This window comes from Idiotropiscis lumnitzeri, unplaced genomic scaffold, assembly GCF_059441095.1.
Source record: "Idiotropiscis lumnitzeri isolate Australia: NSW breed Sydney's pygmy pipehorse unplaced genomic scaffold, RoL_Ilum_1.0 HiC_scaffold_51, whole genome shotgun sequence".
In the NCBI taxonomy this organism is placed as follows: domain Eukaryota; kingdom Metazoa; phylum Chordata; class Actinopteri; order Syngnathiformes; family Syngnathidae; genus Idiotropiscis; species Idiotropiscis lumnitzeri.
Window position 1 is genome coordinate 880131 of NW_028283589.1, and position 19837 is coordinate 899967.

Below are 19837 nucleotides of genomic sequence, written 5' to 3' on the forward strand. Positions count from 1 at the left end.
GCAAAATTTAAAGACTGAAGAGGATTTTGCCGATGACCAAAATAACTGGTTTGATCCAAAAAATGTAATTAATGGAAATGTGAGCAATGGAAGAAGGACGTTTTGAAACGTGCAGAGGAAGGATGCAATAAACAAATATCACCTGCTGATAGTAGATCTGCATCAACTAACTACACCCATAGAAGTAGAAGTAAAGAATCTAACAGACAGAAGCTCACTTCTGTCAACGTCTTCAATTAAATTAAAGGCTCAAATGGAACGAGCATGTTTAAAGGCAAAGGCTGCTGATTTACAACAAAGGTTGGCACTTGAGCAAGAAGAAGCTGCAATTAAAGCAAAGAAGGAAATGCATGCAATGCAAACGGCACTCCCTGAGTCTGATGCTAAATTGGATGTCTTGAGAAGATATGAAAATACCCAGGAGGATGGTATCCACATTCCTGATGAGTGTGTTACAATTTAAACAAGGAAAAACATTCAATTACCATCACAGCCTATCAGAGCAACAAGCAGTGTTGACCTGAAATGCTCCCACTTCGACTATTCCAATGGCTAGATTTCCACATCAGACAGAAAGTAGAGAACAACAGGGACATGTGCTTGATGGCCTTTGCCACGCAATCTCACAGCAAGCCAGTGTCGCAGAATACTTAGCAAAGAGTCAAAAAGCATCGCTTCTTCCCGAACTTTCCATTCCTACGTTTTACAGGCGACCCTCTGCATTATAAAACCTGTATAGGTGCCATTGAACATGGGATTGAAGGCCGTACAAGTGATAACCGTGATCATCTTCAATTTTAGCTGCAGTATACTAGTGAACAACCACATGAGTTGGTGAAGAGCTGCATCCATATGGAACCTCTGACAGGATATACCAAAGCAAAACAAATCTTGAAGGAGTTTTATGGTGATGACTTCATGATAGCAGAAGCATATTTAAAGGAAGCCATGGATTGGCCAACAATCAAGTCTGAAGATGGTGTTGCACTTCAGTCTTTCACATTATTCCTTATGGGCTGTTCGAACATAATGGCAGATGTTAATTACATGGAGGACTTGGACAACATGGCTAATATAAAGGCATTGGCAAACAAACTTCCATACAGACTTATAGAATCTTGGAGAAAATTTGCCTGCAATCTCCAAGAAAGAACAAATAGAAGAGTGAAGTTTAAGGATTTTGTTGACTTTGTTGACAAGCACGAAAGATTTCTATAAAACAGAAAACAAAATCACAACACACAGAAACAACAAAATCAAAGAAAGTCTTCACAACAGTCATTGTGCCCGCCAAGATGGAAAACAACAAAACCACCACGCCAAAGGCAGAACCTGTTTCAGTGGATGCTATTGCCAAACCATGTGCTAATTGTAATGGAGAGCAACACAGTCTCACAATTGGTAAGGAATTTAGGAGAAAGCATCACAAGGATAAGATTGACTTCTTGAGGAGCAAGGGTCTGTGTTTTGCATGTTTGATGCACGGTCGCATTAGCAGTTGCTGGAAACAAAAGCTTCAATGTCAAGAATGCTCTAGACTGCATCCTACAGCACTACACATTGTCCATAAACTTCTGCAAAGAAACAGCCTAAGACGATTGTGAATAGCAGTACCTATTAAGCGCCCTCGTACAAACAACAGAAACCTGGGGTGTCACTGGGGCCTGTAAATAGGACTGCATCCTTTCAATAATTCCGGTATGGGTCAAGGCACAAAAAGGAACCAAGACAGTGGCGACTTACTGTCCGGTTTAAAAATGCCCTGACGCCTTTTTTAGACTGAAATAACTTACTAAAGTTTTCGTTTTGTGCCATTCAGAATGGGAGAGGGAGCCAGGAGGTGAAACAGCCGTCTTGCCAGTTCAATCCCGCACACCCTCTGACTCTCACCCTCCGTTCTGCCTTTTTATTGAAACTAACTCATCAATAACTAATCACCAGAAGACAGAAAAGCATCAACAACTAATCACCAAGAGACAGAAAACATCAATAACTCACGGTATAAAGGTCAGTTTAACTAAAGCATCAATAACTAATCACCAGGGACTCCAGCAGGCAGAAAATCATAACCCAAGGTCAGTTTAACTAAACACATCTTCAGGATACGGTGTCTGTGTGTGTGTGTGTTAAAATAACAAGTAAGTGTCTCTGTGTGTGTTCAACATTAATGAGTGTATAAAAACATGATTATGAATACACAAACTGATTACCTATCCTCAGCCCATCTTACATTTCCCCCCTGTTGTGGATTTAAAAATCATGTCCTTACGGCTTTAAGACAGATCATCATAATGAAATCATACAACAGTGTGATCATCAGTGGAGGAGCGAAAACCTCACATTAGGGAAAAATTCCCCTCCTCCCTTCCGGCGTAGAATGAGATCCTCATAATTTGATGACCATCAGGGAATAAAACTTGTCCCTGGGGTGACTTGGTGGAGGCCCTTGCCTCGTTGTAGGAGAGATAAGATAAGATAAGATAAGATAAGATGTCCTTTATTAGTCCCACAATGGGGAAATTTGAGGTGTTACAGCAGCAAAGATATAGATCACACAGAGTCGGCGGCGTAATGTAGCCGTTAATGTATAACATTAGCAGCAGACATTCAGAAAAAGCATGCAAATATACACAGTATAAACGTATCTAAGTGTAAGGAAACACTCCTAATGTTTGTCCATTATACGGAGGGGGAAACGCTGTAATGATAAAAACTACTGAATGATTGAAAATACTGCAATCATAAAAATATTGCAATGATAAAAGTACTGTAATGGTAAGAGTACTGAAATGATAGAAAAGTACTGCATGATAGAAAATACTGCAATGGTAAAAGTACTGTAATAGTAAAAGTACTGCAACGATAGAAAAATACTGCAATGATGAAAGTACTGCAATGGTAAAAGTACTGCAATGGTAAAAGTACTGTAATAGTAAAAGTACCGCAATGATAGAAAAATACTGCAATGATAAAAGTACTGCAATGATAAAAGTACTGTAATAGTGAACATCCTGCAGTGGTAGAAATACTACAGTGATAGAAGTATTGTAATAAGAATACTGTAATGGTAAACAAAATACATCATTGGTCAATATTTAAGTACACCCTTGGCTGAAAGTACAGTAGTAGTTAATATTGCATCCTAGGACTGCACAATTGCACTAATGCCCTCCCGTTTGTAGGCCTGACCCAATGTTCTTGTTAAAAAGTCTGACAGCAGTTGGCAGGAAGGAGCGGCGAAATCTCTCTTTGGTACAGCGAGGGTGTAAAAGTCTGTCACTGAAGGAGCTGTAAAGTGTTCTCAGAGTGTCATTGAATGGGTGGGCTGGTTTGTCCAGCATTGATGACAGTTTTGCCGTCATCCTTCTGCCCCCCACTGAGTCCACAGAGTCCAGGGAGCAGCCCAGGACAGAGCTGGCCCTCCTCACCAGTTTGTCCAGTCTCTTTTTGTCTCGGCCCGAGATGCCTCCTGCCCAGGAGACCACTCCATAGAAGATGACTGATGAAACCACCGAGTCATAGAAGTTCCTGAGGAGTGTTCCCCGAACGCCAAAGGACCTCAGCCGCCTGAGTAGGAAGAGTCTGCTCTGACCCTTCCTATAGAGAGCGTCTGTGTTGTCGCTCCAGTCCAGTTTATTGTTCAGATGAACACCCAGGTACTTGTAAGTTGAGACCCTCTCAACGTCTGTTCCCTGGATATTCACTGGTGCAGGTGGAGAGTGCCGACGCTTGCGGAAATCCACCACCAGCTCTTTGGATTTCCCAGCGTTGATTTGGAGGCGGTTCTGCTGACACCAGTCCACGAACCCCTGCGTAACCCCTCTGTACTCCCGATCGTCATCGTCAGTGATGAGGCCGACAATCGCAGAGTCATCAGAGAACTTCTGCAGGTGACAGGTTGTGGAATTGTATTTGTAGTCCGAGGTGTAGAGGGTGAACAGGAAGGGAGCCAGCACAGTTCCCTGCGGCGCTCCCGTGCTGCAGAGGAGCACGTCAGACACACAGTCCTGTGTTCTCACGTACTGTGGCCGGTTTGTGAGGTAGTTGTGAATCCATGTGATGAGGTGGTGGGCCACTCCCGCCTGCTCCAGCTTGTCTCCCAATAAGGCGGGCTGGATGGTGTTGAAAGCACTTGAGAAATCAAAGAACATGATCCTCACCGTGCCCCCCGCCTTCTCCAGGTGGAAGAGTGAAGTGTGGAGCAGGTAGATGATGGCATCATCCACACTGATGCCAGGCTGGTATGCAAATTGGAGTGGGTCCATTGAGGAGCTGACCAGGGGGCGCAGATGGACGAGGACCAGTCTCTCCAGGGTCTTCATCAGATGAGACGTCAGCGCCACTGGTCTGAAGTTGTTGAGCTCCTTCGGATGGGGTGTCTTTGGAACCGGAACCAGGCAGGATGTTTTCCACAGCTGGGGGACTCTGCCCAGCTTCAAGCTCAGGTTGAACATGTGCTGGACGATTCCACACAGCTGGTCTGCGCAGGATTTGAGGAGCTGGGAGCTGGTCCCATCTGGGCCTGCCGCCTTCCTCGCCTTCATCTTCCTCAGCTGGTTCTTCACCTGAGATGTTGTGAGGAACAAGGCTGAGCAGGAGGAAGTGGTGGTTGTCTGATGAGGCTGGGAACTGGAGCCTGTGGAGAGAGAGAGGGGCGAGAGAGGGGGAGAGAGGGTCTTGTTCGCAGTGGCAGGAGGGGTGGGTGGGGGCTGCATCAGGGAAGCCTGAGCGGGGTCAGACATTTGATCAAACCTATTGAAAAATAGGTTCAACTCATTTGCCCACTGAAGCCCCCCCCCCTTCTGGGTCTTACCTGCTTGTCCGTGGCCTGAGATGGTCTTCAGGCCCCTCCAGACATCCCTGGCATTGTTCCGCTGCAGTTGTTCTTCCATCCGCATCCTGTAGGACAGCCGTCCTTACCTCCCGGATCTTCGTGTATGGTGTGTGTGTGTGTGCACGTGTGAGGACAGGGGCAAGAAGTCCATGTGTTTTTACGTTTCAGTGTCCAGTTTGAGTTCGTCATTCTCAACATTAATCAGGTTGTAATGGTACATTTGGGCAACAAACCTACGATTAACCATCGTCTTTGTCATAAAAATAATGCAACATGAACAGACTACACATAACAAAATGAAAACTATAATTATCCCTATATATTGTTTTTTAAATTCTTCATAGTGGTCATAACATCAATAATTGTTTCATTTTTATTAAAAATTTAAATGCAGTAATGTACTCCAATCAAGGCTGATATTCCTTTATGTACGTCATTAATTTCCAAACAATATCTAATCTTTTTGTTCTGTGGCTTCAACATATTTATCATCTCATCAATATTAGCACCACAGAGTACTGAGTTTCGAGATCCTCACAATAGTCGTTCTCAAAATGATATTTTATTTTTATCAATTTAGCTTTGTTAAGGTAAGATATTTTATTGACAATCTAACATTAATATGCAAAGAACATGTACATTAGTACGAAATGTAAAAGAAAATTGTGGTGGGGGGGTGTGAATTGTTTTCTTCTTGGTAGGGGGGGCATGACAGGAAATAATTGAGAACCACTGGTCTCGTCACACACCAGCTCGGGTTCATTCCCTACCAGAGAAATGACATTCCATGTCCCCAGAGCTAGGCGCTTTATGTTGCCGGGGATTGGACTGCCTTTGACTGCCTCCTAGCTCAAAGGAAACCCAAATTCTTTGGTCCCGCCCACTGGTAGTGAGCCGAAGCCCTTGTATTAAATAATAAATAAATACATAAAATAAAAAAATTAATAAATTTAAAAAACGGACCGATCCACTGCTTGGGTTAGTTTGACCCACCTTGAGATCCGTTCCCACTCAGTGACAGTGTCTACAAGCCACTGCCACCAGGCCAGTGAACCCAACGTCCAGGCAGTGACAAAAAACGTGATCAAATTACATTGCTCATCATAAGGTGTTTGTGAGACGCTCTTTGTATGTTTCCTCAATTAAGACCTGTTTTCCATTGGTGTATTTGAAAAAAGTGGTGAACCTGTTAAATTCACTACAAAACGTTAAGAAGATGAAAGTAATGTTTGAAGGAATATTATTTTTCTATCGACGTGCCGGCGGGCGGGCACAGATAGAGAGTGATAAAGCAGCACCACCCGCGCGGGGCGTGCTGACGAAAAGGCAAGCGCTCCTCCTCTCATCGCGTCCTTATTAAGACAGAAAAAAGACGCTGTTGAATTTGACCTATTCGCAGTTCGAGCAGGTGCTTAACGCTGGAGAATATCACCACTTCGAAGTTCGAACTGCTGTTGAAACGGAGAGGTAAGTGTTTTTCGTTGGGTTTTTTTCAAAACATGCGTCGAGTGCATTTGTTCATAGTTAGAGATAGTTGTGTGGAAAACACTATACAAAGTAGCACCATGGATGTGGGCCTACAACACTGGCCTAGCAAACATGTGCTCCTACATCGACATAATTGACGAGCTCCAGTTAAGCATTGAATAATTATAAAACGTCATGGTGCTTTTACTCATTTAAAGAACTAAACCGACGCGTATTGTCATCCGGTGGTCAGGTTTGCATTGAATGTGAGCACGAGGGACGCTAGCTTGTTGCGTTAGCTTTGCGGAGCTAACAGCTTGCACTTTTGTTATAGAACCACAGAATGCAAGTACCATGATAATTTCTGTCATTAATTTTTGTGTAAGACACGATGTTCACTGGTTAATTACATGATTCTTAAAGCAAAGGTTACTGTGAATGCAATTTTGGTAAGATTTTTGTAGTCGCACTGCATAAATCTGTCTGTGTCTGTTGTTTAAACTTCAATATAAACTATTATGGTTGAAATCGTTAATTGGGATGGAGGAATTGATATTTTTTTAATTTATAATTTATTTTTCTTACACTGATATTGTTAAAACTCCATTTAGCCCATAGTATTAATAATTCTCAACACAATACTGTCTTTTTTCTTTATAGAATAAACAATGCCTTCCCTGAGATGCAGGAAGTCCCCAAAGCAGGATACTATTGAACATGCAGTCAAGGGTCTGGACAAGACTGCAGAGTTAGAAGCGAAGTATATAAACTAATTTAAAGGTATGATGTTAACGCTTTTGCTAAGATATATTATTGTTTTCTGATAACCAAGCTGACATCGTTTTTTAAGTGGTTATTTTACATTAAGAGTGTCTTGACCTTTTCTTTTGCCACTTTTGTCAGTTTCAAGTTATTTCAGTGAGTGTGAAACCTGATGGTAGGAGTTCTATCTAAATTAAGGCTGTACTTGATGACGCCCTCCGGCATTTTTATACCACAATAGACCGGTGAACAAGTCCGATATTGATAGTCTAGTGTAAAGCACGTAATACGTCACAGAGATCACGTGACGCGATCCAATATGACTGTGTACAGTGTATGTCATTGTTTTGAAACTAAATAATCTTAAAGTTTTTTTTTTTACGTAACCAGGTGCAATTGACATTTGTACTTTCAGTCCTAATACATACTGGCTAATGCAATGCTGGAAAATGAATTTTGGCTGGTCTGTTCCTTTAAAATCATAAAGAAGGGCTCTGCTCTATCCCTCACAAGAAGCAATGTTTCAAACCACCCTACATTAGTATAGTGGCCCAAATGAATATGATGACTCCTTATTTGTGTGCTTAAAAATATGACGAAGCTAACTTGATTTCCCTGTTAACTAGGTCGAGGAGTATTTACCAAGGCCCCTTTCAGGAAAGACGACTTTATTCTTTATTATGGAGTACAGAGGAAAATTGATAGATTCTGATGAATCTCAACGCAGGAAGATGGATGGAAGAGGCACTGTCTTTTTGTTTGACTTCCGCCGGCAAGAAAAAACTTGGAGGTGAGGCAAAGATTGAGATGTTATCTTATTTTTGTTTTTATTTAAAAAAAATAAACACATACTCATCCCATAAGTGTTAGGGGAAAAATCATTCTCTAAGCAAAAATGTATAATTACTTTTATTCATGCGTTGAATCTGTACAAATGAAAATATAGATCATGAAGTCTCAAAGACAAGCTGTTAATAGGGTCTGATTCCAATAGAAATTTCTTGTATGATTTGATTTAGATTTAAAAATTGTGGATTTCCTATTTTTATGTTTTGTGTACACAAGATTGTCTCAAAGATTAATTTCTGACATTGATTGAATAATTGTTTTTTTTTTTTTTAATCTATTTTAAGTGTTGATGCAGCTCAAGAAGATGGCAGTCTGGGAAGACTGGTTAATGATGACCACATGCACCCCAACTGTAAAATGAAGAAGATGACAACAGAGGACAGACCACACCTCTGTCTGTTTGCGCTCCGAGACATTGATGTTGGCGAAGAAATAACTTAAGACTATGGACCAGCTGGCCTTGGAGAACACAGGTTTGTAAGATGCATCTTTAAGTACAATAACAGAGCCCACTTGTGGTGTTCTGGTGATGTAGTTTCCAATTAGTTTGGCAATCTAATAAATGTATGTGAAGTTTCTATGGAAGTTGAACATGATGACTGACTGGGGGAGTTCTCCATTGTCCACTATCTGTAATTCAAATTTGTGGGTCTGAGTCAAAGTTTGGCTCTGCAGGAACAACGAACTGGTCAGGGAGTGACAGTATTACAAAGTTCTGCGTTACTCCTTTCTGGGCGGTGGCCCTGTTAGGCCATCATATGCCATATTGCAAATATCCCCATTGTGGGACTAATTAAGGACATCTTTATGTTGTGGTTTCCCTACCAGAACCAGCACCAACCCTGTATATTCATGATATAAAACACTGTTTCAATTTGATATTTAGCCTTTCTATACTGTAAAAATAGAAGACCCCAGGCTTTCCTGCGCGCCCTTGCCAAATTGGTGGTGTTCAGGAGACAACCTGGGACTGAAATATCAGTCACAACCAGTGTTGTTTTCGTCACTGATGACTATGACGAAAATACTTCGTTAACGCCCCTTTTTTAATGACGATGACAAGCTATACGAGGTTCTTTTATGACGAAAACATGACGTGATGTACATGAATTTTTTTCGTTGACTAGACAAAATTGTTAGCATGTGGTTCATAAATTATTTTATGTTGCTTTTAGTGAAATAAAGCCACAACAGTTGCCCAACAAAATGTTTTGCTTCTCTGCTTATTTTGGAGCAGTGAGTATTGATTCCACTGTTGCCACTTTTTTCTCTTTGTAATGAAGAATCCTTAGTAGTCCATCCAAAAGTCTTTGTTATTGGGTGGAAACCTTGAATGCCTTGTTTTAACTCAAATGGACTTAAACCCATCCATCCATCCATCCATCCATCCGTTATCTGTACCGCTTCTCCTCACTAGGGTCGCGGGGGGTGTTGGAGCCTATCCCAGCTGTCTTCGGCAGTAGGCGAGGTACACCCTGAATTGGTGTCCAGCCAATCGCAGGACATGCATAGACGAACAACCATCCACGCTCACACTCATGCCTCGGGGCAATTAGAGTGTCCAAGCAACTTGCCATGCATGTTTTAAGAATATGGGAGGAAACCGGATTACCCAGAGGAAACCCACGCAGGAAGGCCGGAGCCAGAATCGTACCTACGACCTCAATATTGTGAGGCCATCATGCTAACCAGTTGGGCCACCGTGCCGCTTGGACTAAAACCTTTGTGAATAAATTGACGAAAACTAGGGTAAAACTTTTTTTGCGTTTCCGTCGATTAAAACTGGACTAAAACCCTTTTTTTAGTTTTCGTTGACTAAAACTGGACTAAAACTATAACGAATTGGGATGACTAAATGTGATGTAAACAAATCAGCACTTTGTCCAAATGACTTGGACAAAATCTAAAATGCCTGCCAAAAACAACACTGGTCACAACACGTGTCTACAGAAGATTAATTGGCATGGGCGAAATTAATTAGTTTTATTTCATTCATGAGCTTATGTTTTGTTTTGGGTGGCTAAGGCTTAAAATGTGTAAAAATCTAATCCAACCTCAAATATAATTAATTCAATAAATTTATGATGCTACTAAAACATCGAAGCAGCCTCCTCCAGGCTTTACAGACTCAGAAATGGAGGTATGCGTATCGTGTGCTCATCCTGTCGTGTCTCGAGATGTTAAAATTGCAGTTAGATAGATGTGTGCTGATTAGACAAGACTTCTAATATATCTGGTGTCACAGGATATTTGTCAGTGAATGTGTATGTCTGGTTTGAGGCTCACTCAGCTTTTTCTTGTGTTGTGGGGTCCAGTTGAGTTGAATTGCGAGTCAGGTATGTTGGCCATCTGACACCCAACTGTCAGGTTTGCGTTCGTGGGGACCCCGTAGAGCCATTTTTATTGTTGACATAAATCATAGCTAATCATCTTTTCCTTCATTATCATATGAAATACAGTTAGGAGTTGTATGTGCCTTTACTATGTTATAATCTTAGAACCTACCAGCCACTACAGCTGTCCGACAAGAAGACTTTTGGCTGTCCTGTGCTCCATTGCGGCCCTGGTGGCGTTCAAAAGACAACCTGTGACTGAAATATCAGTCACAACATATCTCTACTGAAGATTAATTGTCATGCGCTAAAGTAATTGGTTTTGTTTCATTCGTGAACTTGTTCGTTAAAATGTGTAAAATTCTGATCCATTTTCTTTTTTTTAATTCATTAAATTAATATTCAACTTGTTCATTAGGATGGAGGACAACCGACAATGACTGAATCGGCTGAGGTTGATGCCACCAGAACATCGAAGCAGCCTTCTCAAGGTTTGACAGACTCTGAAAAGGAGGTATGCGTATCATGTGGTCATCCTGTCGTGTCTTGAGATGTTAAAATTACAGTTAGATAGACCTGTGCTGGTTGGACAAGTTTTCTAATATATCTGGACATAAATCGTAGCTAATAATATTTTCCCTCATCATCATATGATATACAGTTATGCGTAGTGTATGTCTTTACTATGTTACAATCTAAGAACCTACCAGCCACTACAGTTCTCTCATTGGGAGACTTAAGCTTTCGTCAGGCTGTCGACTGCTGCATTGCCCTCTTATTGGCTTTAAGTACACAACCTGTAACTGAATTATCTGTCAGAACAGAACCTATGTGTCCACAGCAGGTGATTTGGCATGTGGATTCTTCAGATTTTTAGAAAATAGGTAAAATTGTGATCAAAAGTTTAAAATGTATAGTTTGCAATAGTATATCTATTAAATCATTTCAAAACTTCTTAACAAGGATGGAGAACATTGGCTGTGACCGAATTGGTTGAGGTTTACATTACCAGGACCATTGAGCAGCCTCCTCGGGATCTACAAATTTAGGAATGAAGATATGCATCCCATGTTACAATCCTGTTATGGCCCGAGGTTTTGAAGTTGCAGTTACATATTGGGCTGGGCGATATGGCTGATAAGTACATAGCGATATAAGTATTTCATATGGGTCCATCGATACACATTGAATTCTTTTTTCATATTATTTTATTCATTATTTTTTTTATTTTCCAATATTTTCACTGCCCTGTTAAAAAAACATTTAATGTAGTTTTCCTCCCGGGAGCTTTTTGTTACGGTCAATTAAGTGTTTTTGTTAAATATAGCTGCGTAGAATAATTATATGCATTATTATCGTACCACAATGTTTTGGTTTTGCAAATAATTTCCTAAAATCATTCTAATTTTATGACATTATTTTGTCATAATATCATTCATCAATATTTTAGTTTTTTTTTTTTTTCAAATAGAATTAAGACCTTTTTCTGTGCAGATTCCTCTGGGGATTAAGTATTTAATGGGTTCTCAATTTTCTCTTGGACTCTGATGCAACCCAGTCTCCTCCCTTGGACAAAAAATATGGGCTGAATCTTCCTTGGAATAACGACACAGATTCTGACGAATCATTGTCAAATCCTGCCCCTGAACTTTGTGCCTCAGACCCAGACCATATTACTATCCCAAGGCTCAGGAGGACCAAAAGTATACAGGTAAACAACCCATATAGATTTCAGGGAATCTTACAAGCAAATTGCATATATTTTATTGGTCTCCTGCCTTCTATCCTTTATATTTCGTTGTTGTTGTTGTTTTTTAGATTAAAAAAACAGGCTGACTTTGGAATGGATAAGCATTATTACTCCAACTCAGATGACGGTGGAGATGAATATATTCCGGATACAAGTGAGGCCTCTGATTCAGACGGAAGTGAATCTTTGAAAATTGTGGACCCTCTCTTGAAGTCTAAGAATGCCTTCAGAGATTTTTCTCCCACACCACGAATCTCAAAAGCCACCTCAACGCAGGTTGTTAATCAAGGGCGTTCACCCGTTCGGAGGAGTAGCAGCACTGGTGTGATTCTTGAATTCTATGGCTCTTCAAATATTTGTGCAGTTTAACACAAATCATCCAAAATAGAATTCAAGCACATCTGTGACAGAAATTCAAATTCAGAAGTCAAAGAGAGAGAACAAAAAAAAAATCTAATGCTGCGCTTCTTCCGAAGACATATACTGTAAACAGTAAATGTATGTTAGGACAATCTTGAAAAAAGTATTAGAACACCCTTTGCTTTTATTTCTTGTTAATTTTATTAACCAAAATATGTCCATTTTTATTACAGATTAATGAATACAAAATTAAAACTCTAATCAGCTACTTTTTAATCGTTATATTTGTATAAACAAATGTTATACATCTGTGTGTTAACTTATACAAGAAATGACGGAAAAGCAAGGGTGGTTTAGTATTTTTTTATCGTATATAGTCTGTATAATATCTTTAACCTATGCTGATGCTGTTTAATACTGATTTAAATAATAATAATAATGTCATAATCTGTTGGTTTTACATGAACAAAACCTTTCAAGCACTTTTTAAAATTCTAAATACTACCTCTTGTCAGTAAGTTGGTTCACAGCACTGCCTTGGAGTGAAAGTGTGTAGTGCTGAGACAGTCGGTATGTGCTGAGTCGTCTGACGTTTGTGTGACTGGTACCCAGGAAGGTAGCAAAACCAGGCAGTGTGTATGTCGTACCCAGGAAGGCAGAGAAACCAAGCAATATGTATGTGGTACCCACGAAGGCAGAGAAACTAAGCAGTGTGTATGTGGTACCCGGGAAGGTAGCAAAACCAGGGAGTGTGCATAGATACAGACCCCAAAAGTGATTAAAACCAAATAAAGTCCCCAGAAGATCATCTGTAGTCAGGTGAAGGACCCTGTACTTTGTTCAACTCATTTACTCCCTTAGACGTACAAAGACGTCTTTTAATGCAATGGCGCCCTCTACCAAAGACGTATAAGTACGTTTCCTGTCTTTTTTACGTCATAGTGTACATAAGGGTCTGATGCAACCTTTGACTGAGAATCAGCCTTGTCCGCATTGTGAATCATGTAAAAATCACCCAGCAGGGGGCAGAGGTGCAAAAGATCCGCCTTGAATCTGCGCCAGAGGTACAAATGGGGGGGCGGGATCCTGGGGTAGACTTATAAGTGTGGAGAGCAGCGTGGGTAGCAGCAGCATCGGCAGCACTAGCAGCAGTCGCATTAGTAGCGTTAGCAATGAAATCCTCCAAGCAAATGACGATCGAGGAATGCTTTTTTGTAAAAAAAAAGCTTCCTAAAAGCATCAAGGCGATGGAGACGCTTTGGTTGAGAGGATGACGCTTCGTCGTCGTCACAACAAAACGGTGTCTAAAGAGGGTGCGCGTGCCTTGCGGCCTGCATCGCCTGCCTTCGGACAATAGCCAAAGCAGCTGAGAGTCCTCACCAGATCCCCCCGAACGAGGAGGTAAGCGCTCGCAAGTTACCATTAAACATGTGGTTTTACCCCTCATGCTTTTATTGTACATATCATGCATCTTGCGGGCAGAAAATGTCGCGTAAATGTGCAGTTAGACGCGAGCTTGCTCGCTGACTTCCTCATCCGGCCGCCTCTATTGCACAATTACACGCGAGCGTAAGTCCTCGCCGACGAGGAAGTAAACGCTCGCAAGTTACCATTAAACATGTGGTTTTAGCCCTCATGCTTTTATTGTACATATCATGCATCTTGCGGGCAGAAAATGTCGCGTAAATGTGCAGTTAGACGCAAGCTTGCTCGCTGACTTTCTCGTCCGGGCGCCTATTGCACAATTACACGCGAGCGTAAGTCCTCGCCGACGAGGAAGTAAACGCTCGCAAGTTACCATTGAACATGTGGTTTTAGCCCTCATGCTTTTATTGTACATATCATGCATCTTGCGGGCAGAAAATGTCGCGTAAATGTGCAGTTACGCGCGAGCGCATCTCCTCCCCGACGAGGAAACAACAATACTGAATGGTGTGGTAATCATGCATACTTTCTAAAATTCACAGATTGTGCATCCCGCGGCAAGAAAGTTCCTCCTCGTCTTGTTGGTGTAAAGAAAGGTAAATTATAATATGAAACTTCACACGCCAGCAATAAAATGCAGCAATAAATATATATTTCCAATTGTTTATATTTCTGTAATTTACAGGTTGTGCATCAGGAAGCAGTGGTTCCGGATGGCGTCACACTGGATGGCAACCGAGGAAAATCGACTTTACAGCAACCCCTGGACCACTGAATGCCGCTGCCCATTTGGAGTCTGAGGAGCCAGCTGATTTCCTGCAGCTGTTTCTCACGGATGAGCTTCTGCAGCACATCGCGGATGCCAGCAATCACTTCCCAGACAATTATTTTCACACAAACCCCAGTGGACAAACACAAGCTCGCCTATTTTCCACGGACCAGCAAAGCCAGACCACAACGAAAGTGTCGGGTCTGTTTGTGCAAAGGCAAACGGAGTGAAACAAGAATGTGGTGTGAACTATGTTGTGTGCCCTTGCATCAAGGCAACTGTTTTATTTTATATCACACAAAAAAAAAGTATGTATGACACTGATGTATTTCATTTTTGTACATAGTTCAACAGTTCAGTCGTTTAGTGTTATGTGCAAATAAATTTATTTTATCAAAAACATTTTTTGTGCTTTTTTTTGTTATTTTATAGAAGGCATGCATTATTTAGATGTTAGAGGTGTCATAAAAGCCATAAATAATAGTGTCAAAATTCAAATTATGGTCAAAATGCATCAGTTTACAAAAAGCTCATTTTCTCAGTTTTTTCCCCAGGGATTGGAGTTTTCATGAAATTTAGCTATTTTCAAATGCCGATTGCTCAAGAATGGAAAAAGATAGGAACAAACATTTTTTTCTGTTGAAAGAAGAGAGTCTCATCTTTCTTCGGGTGTGCTCCATGTCTATATAGCATTAGAATGCTATATTCTGTGGGCCTTGCAATATTAGTCAAAACCCAGGAAAACGCTGGGATTGAGCGGGTTGCTCCAGTGAAAATGGCTGGTATTTAATGAGTTAAGACTGGTTAGGACATCCGGCTCGCAGTCCCAAGGTGCAGGGTTAGATCCCGGGACCCAGCTTTCCTGTGTGGAGGTTGCATTTGTGAGTGAGTTTGAGCGCAGATGGTTGTTCGTCTTTGCGTGCCCTGCGATTGGCTGGCAACCACTTCAGGGTGTGCCCCGCCTACTGTCCGTTGACAGCTGGGTAGGCTCCAGCACGCTATCCTTGTGAGAATAAGCGGATTGGATATTACATGTATGTGTTTATGCCCTAGGCCAGGCGAGGGCAAACAACGGCCCGGGGGCCACATGCGGCCCGTTAAGTTTTAATCCGGGCCGCCGAACTTGAAAAAAATTTAATGAATAAACCTTGTTAATGTTTTATTTTCTAAACACTGTGGTTTTCAAAGACAAATATTATTGTTGGAATGCTTTTATTCACTTTCATTTAAAATTAAATGTATTTTTTTTCTCAGATGAGGTGAGGTTTCCAAAACACTCCATCCATCTGCTCCTGGTCCGGCCCCTCTGTCATATTTTAGAACCCATTGTGGTCCTCCAATCAAAAAGTTTGCCCGCCCCTGCCCTAGGCTTTGTGTCTTTGCTTGGTTGACTGTGTAATGAGTGTATGAATGCATTTCTTTCTACCAGACACCTTGGACTTCCCATGGCAGATTAATAATCTATTTTATCTATCCATCAGGGTCACGAATGTCATTTGATGAGTAGAGAATTTAGAGTCTCCAATTAACCTAATATACATGGATTTGCGCATGGAAACCTGAGAAAAAGCCCTTAGTCCTACTTTTCCATCTGAACCACTTTATCCTCACGAGGGTCACAGCCGTGACATCCCAGCTGACTTCAGAAAGTAAGTGGGCGACGACTCATGATCTCTTGGTTGAATAATATTGTTAGGGGCTCAAAATGGCCCTCTACAATAAAATGGCAGAAGAATATTACATACTCTCTGGCAGAAGAATATTGCGTTTTTTTTGTTTTGTCCAATTAACTTAAATAAAACTTGGGAAAATTTAATGATTACATGTAAACCAGCTGGTCTTCCCCATACCAAGCCCTGGCTAAAACTGACTGAAAAATGCATGATGTGTGCCTTTTAAACTCCTCGGCCCATCCACTATGCCAGGGATGGGCAAACTTTTTGATTGGGAGGGGGGGGGCACAATGAGTCCTAAAATACATTTAATTTTAAACGAAAGTGAACAAAAGCATTACAACAATATATATGTCTTTGAAAAACCACAGTATTTAGAAAATAAACCATTAACAAGGCTTATTCATTTAATTTTTTTCAAGTTTGGGGGGCTGGATTGAAACGTTTAACGGGCCACAAGTGGTCCCCGGGCCGTAGTTTGCCCAAGTGCCCTAAGCCAATTGATTCTAAAAAATAACAGTTTTCTTCATCAAAACAACATTTTATGATCAACATAAATGTTAGTGAGTACATAAAGGTATACTCATTCGATCTATCATAACCCCATGCACTTAGACTGTAATAAAATAAGAAAATTTTTATTTTAAAACCTAGTATTTCGCCATGACGTCACACGCTAGCGTCAAGTGCTTGGCGCTAAAAACCCGGAAGTAACAGCGGCGCTCGGTTTGAAAGTGGAGAGTTGTGCATGGTAGGCGAATTCGGGAGAAATGTTTGTTGAACACGAGGACTGTGGCGTAGAAGATGGTTTAACAGCGATCTAGTGCGCACCCAACCGTGATGGCTGACCAACGAAATAAATGCGGACCGACGGAGTGGACTGACAGGACGTGGAAAACAGGTGTGTGGCATGTGTGCGTGTGCACGAATGTGGTAGCGCGTTCACTATGGTGGCAGCGATCGCAAAGCAGCAGCACCACTCCTTGACAAAAGTATTGTACTTTCTCTGATGTTTTGGGTTTGCTCTGCTTTGGGGTTTGTAGTTCTGGCCACGCAAAAGTAACAAAGCAAGTTCTTGGATGTCTGCTTTTTTCTTGAACTGTTAATTGGTTAACATCGTGGCTCTTATTTTTATCTAATGTATGGAGTTTGGTGGCTATCTATATGCACAACTATATTAGTTGCACTTGAAATTGCATACAGAAAATTAGTATAAATAGGTTACGCTATAAAGTATAACAATATTAACAATCGTTATTGTTGTTACTGTTTATTTATTTTATTTTGCAATAACTGTGCTCCAAGCTTAGCTGTTGTGCCAGCTGCCAAGTAAAAATATGTAATCTCACTCAATAATAGGAATAAATACTTAACTAACATCTCAATTTTTCGGGTTGGGCTGTGGGGGAGGGGAGGGTGGCTGCCTGACATAAAGCAGACTGTCCTGCACATGCGCAGACCAGCCGAGTGTGTGAAGTGTGCGTAAGTGCAGTACCGGGACCGACCACTAGACAGCGATCCTGAGTAATTTTTCCGCACACACATTTCTAGCACACTCGTCTTGTTTTTGTGACCTTCCTGGGAAGCCCTGAAACTTTGACAGGACCTCCCCCTGAGCTTCTTATCACTGAATTCAATGCTCTTTTTTGTGGGGCCCAGATTTTTGGTCCCCACAAAAATTTTGGTCCCCTACAGTGGGTGTGCTGTCCGATGTTGGTCCCCAACATGTAGCTTATACAAACACACACACACACCCCTACTTGTTTTTGTGACATTGTTGGGCCACCTGAGCAAAACTCACATTGTGGGAACCACCCTTTCTAGTGGTTGTACAGCTCTGAAAAAAATCAGGCAGTGTCCAGGAATTTAGTTAAACACAAAAACCACTTCAAATTACCAATTAATGACCTGGAGGTCAAATGAGTGACTCAAGTGCATGTAATTCAGTCACTGTAGCCCAAAGATTCTCTGGGCCAGTGGATGAACCATTATTCGTCTTGGACAGCATTGAAGCAGGCCGTAGCCTGGTTTCTAAAGCTGAAAGACTTACTGACAGAGTAAAGGAAAATAGAAAGGAGTTAATCACATTAGGTGAAGAAGGCAAGATGAATTTATTCAAGAGAACTGTCAAAGGAAAGTATTTGACCTGCGACGACTTGGATAAAGCAGAAAGAGAACTTGTGAAATACTGTCAAAGGCGAAGTTTCAAAAAAGATTTAGCCATATTTGAAAAACAAAAAAGGGTGAAGAAAAGTAGCCCACTTTACAAGTTCAATATAGTACTTCAAGATGGTGTCATGAGGGTTGGTGGACAGTTGAGCCACGCAGCCATGCCTGAAACAGCAAAACAGCAAGCCATCTTGCCAAGGATTCACATAACACAAAGCTAGTCCTGAGATACATTCATGAGATTACAGCTCACGCTGGAAGGAACCACATGATGGCTAATCTGCATCAACAGTTTTGGATACCTCGAGCTGCTAGAGTCATCAGAAGAGTGCTACCTGACGATCCGCCTTTCAAGAGAATTGGCGTTGATTATTTTGGTCCATTCTAAGTAAGTAGGGTTAGAGGACAAGTAAAGAGATACGGCGTGATTTTTACATGTCTCGCTGTACGAGCCGTACATCTGGAAATTGCATCTTCACGTGACACAGATGCTTGTCTCAACGCAATCCGAAGATTTCTTGTCAGAAGAGGACAAGTGAGAGAGATGTATTCTGATAACGGAACCAACTTTAGATCAGCTGACAGTGAAATGAAGAAATCAATCAAAGAATGGAACACTAAGTAAATCGAGAAACACTTGCTGCAAAAAGGTATTCAGTGGCATAGCAATCCCCCAGCAGGTTCCCACCACGGAGGAAGCTGTGAGCGACTTATTTGGTCTGTGAGAAAAATCCTGAATGTCACTGTAAAAGAACAAATTTCGGGTGAAGAAAGTCAATATACCTTGCTTGGTGAGGCTGAAGCAGTTATAAACAGCAGGCCTATCACAAGGACATCTTCCGACCTCAACGACTTGGAAGCACTCACACCCAACACTCTGTTGTGGCTGAAGGTCAAACCTGAGTTACCTCCTGGAGTCTTCTGTAAAGACGACCAATACGCCCCAATACGTACCTCTGGGAATGAGCTGGTCAGCTCTTTAAAGAGTATTATGTAAGTTGAAATACATTAATCCATTTTTCTTTTTTGGACCATCTTTAACTGTGTAGTGTGTAATGTCTAAAATACAAAATGATCAGATTTTAGGGTGCAGTTGACGACTGTGGCACAGGTCCTCGCTCTACAAGTGCTAATAGTCTTCGGCAAAGAGAAAAATCTGCCATAAGGTACAGAAAACATTGGCATCAGAGTAAATGGATGCATGTTTTTGCAATGTGCGAGGAAACTGGCGAACTCAGAGAAAACTACGCAGGCTTGGGAGAACATGCAAACTCTACACAGGAAGGCCGGAGCCGGAATCGATCCCACAACCTCTGCATTGTGAGACCATCGTGCTCACAAGTCGCCCACCGTGGCGGCCGTCCATTATGAATGCCATCCCACCATCCATTATCTGTACGGCTTCTCCTCACAAGGGTTGCGGGGGGTGCTGGAGCCTATCCCAGC

The 19837-nt window shown here is 41.6% G+C and overlaps 1 long non-coding RNA gene across 1 annotated transcript; it reads left to right on the forward strand.

Moving 5' to 3' along the window:
• Window positions 1-6415: 6415 nt before the first annotated feature.
• Window positions 6416-12623, forward strand: LOC148315710 (uncharacterized). The gene is made up of 6 exons (XR_015840662.1): window positions 6416-7081; window positions 7690-7853; window positions 8197-8385; window positions 10664-10759; window positions 11804-11956; window positions 12064-12623. It is a non-coding gene; the product is annotated as an uncharacterized LOC148315710 (long non-coding RNA).
• Window positions 12624-19837: the final 7214 nt, after the last annotated feature.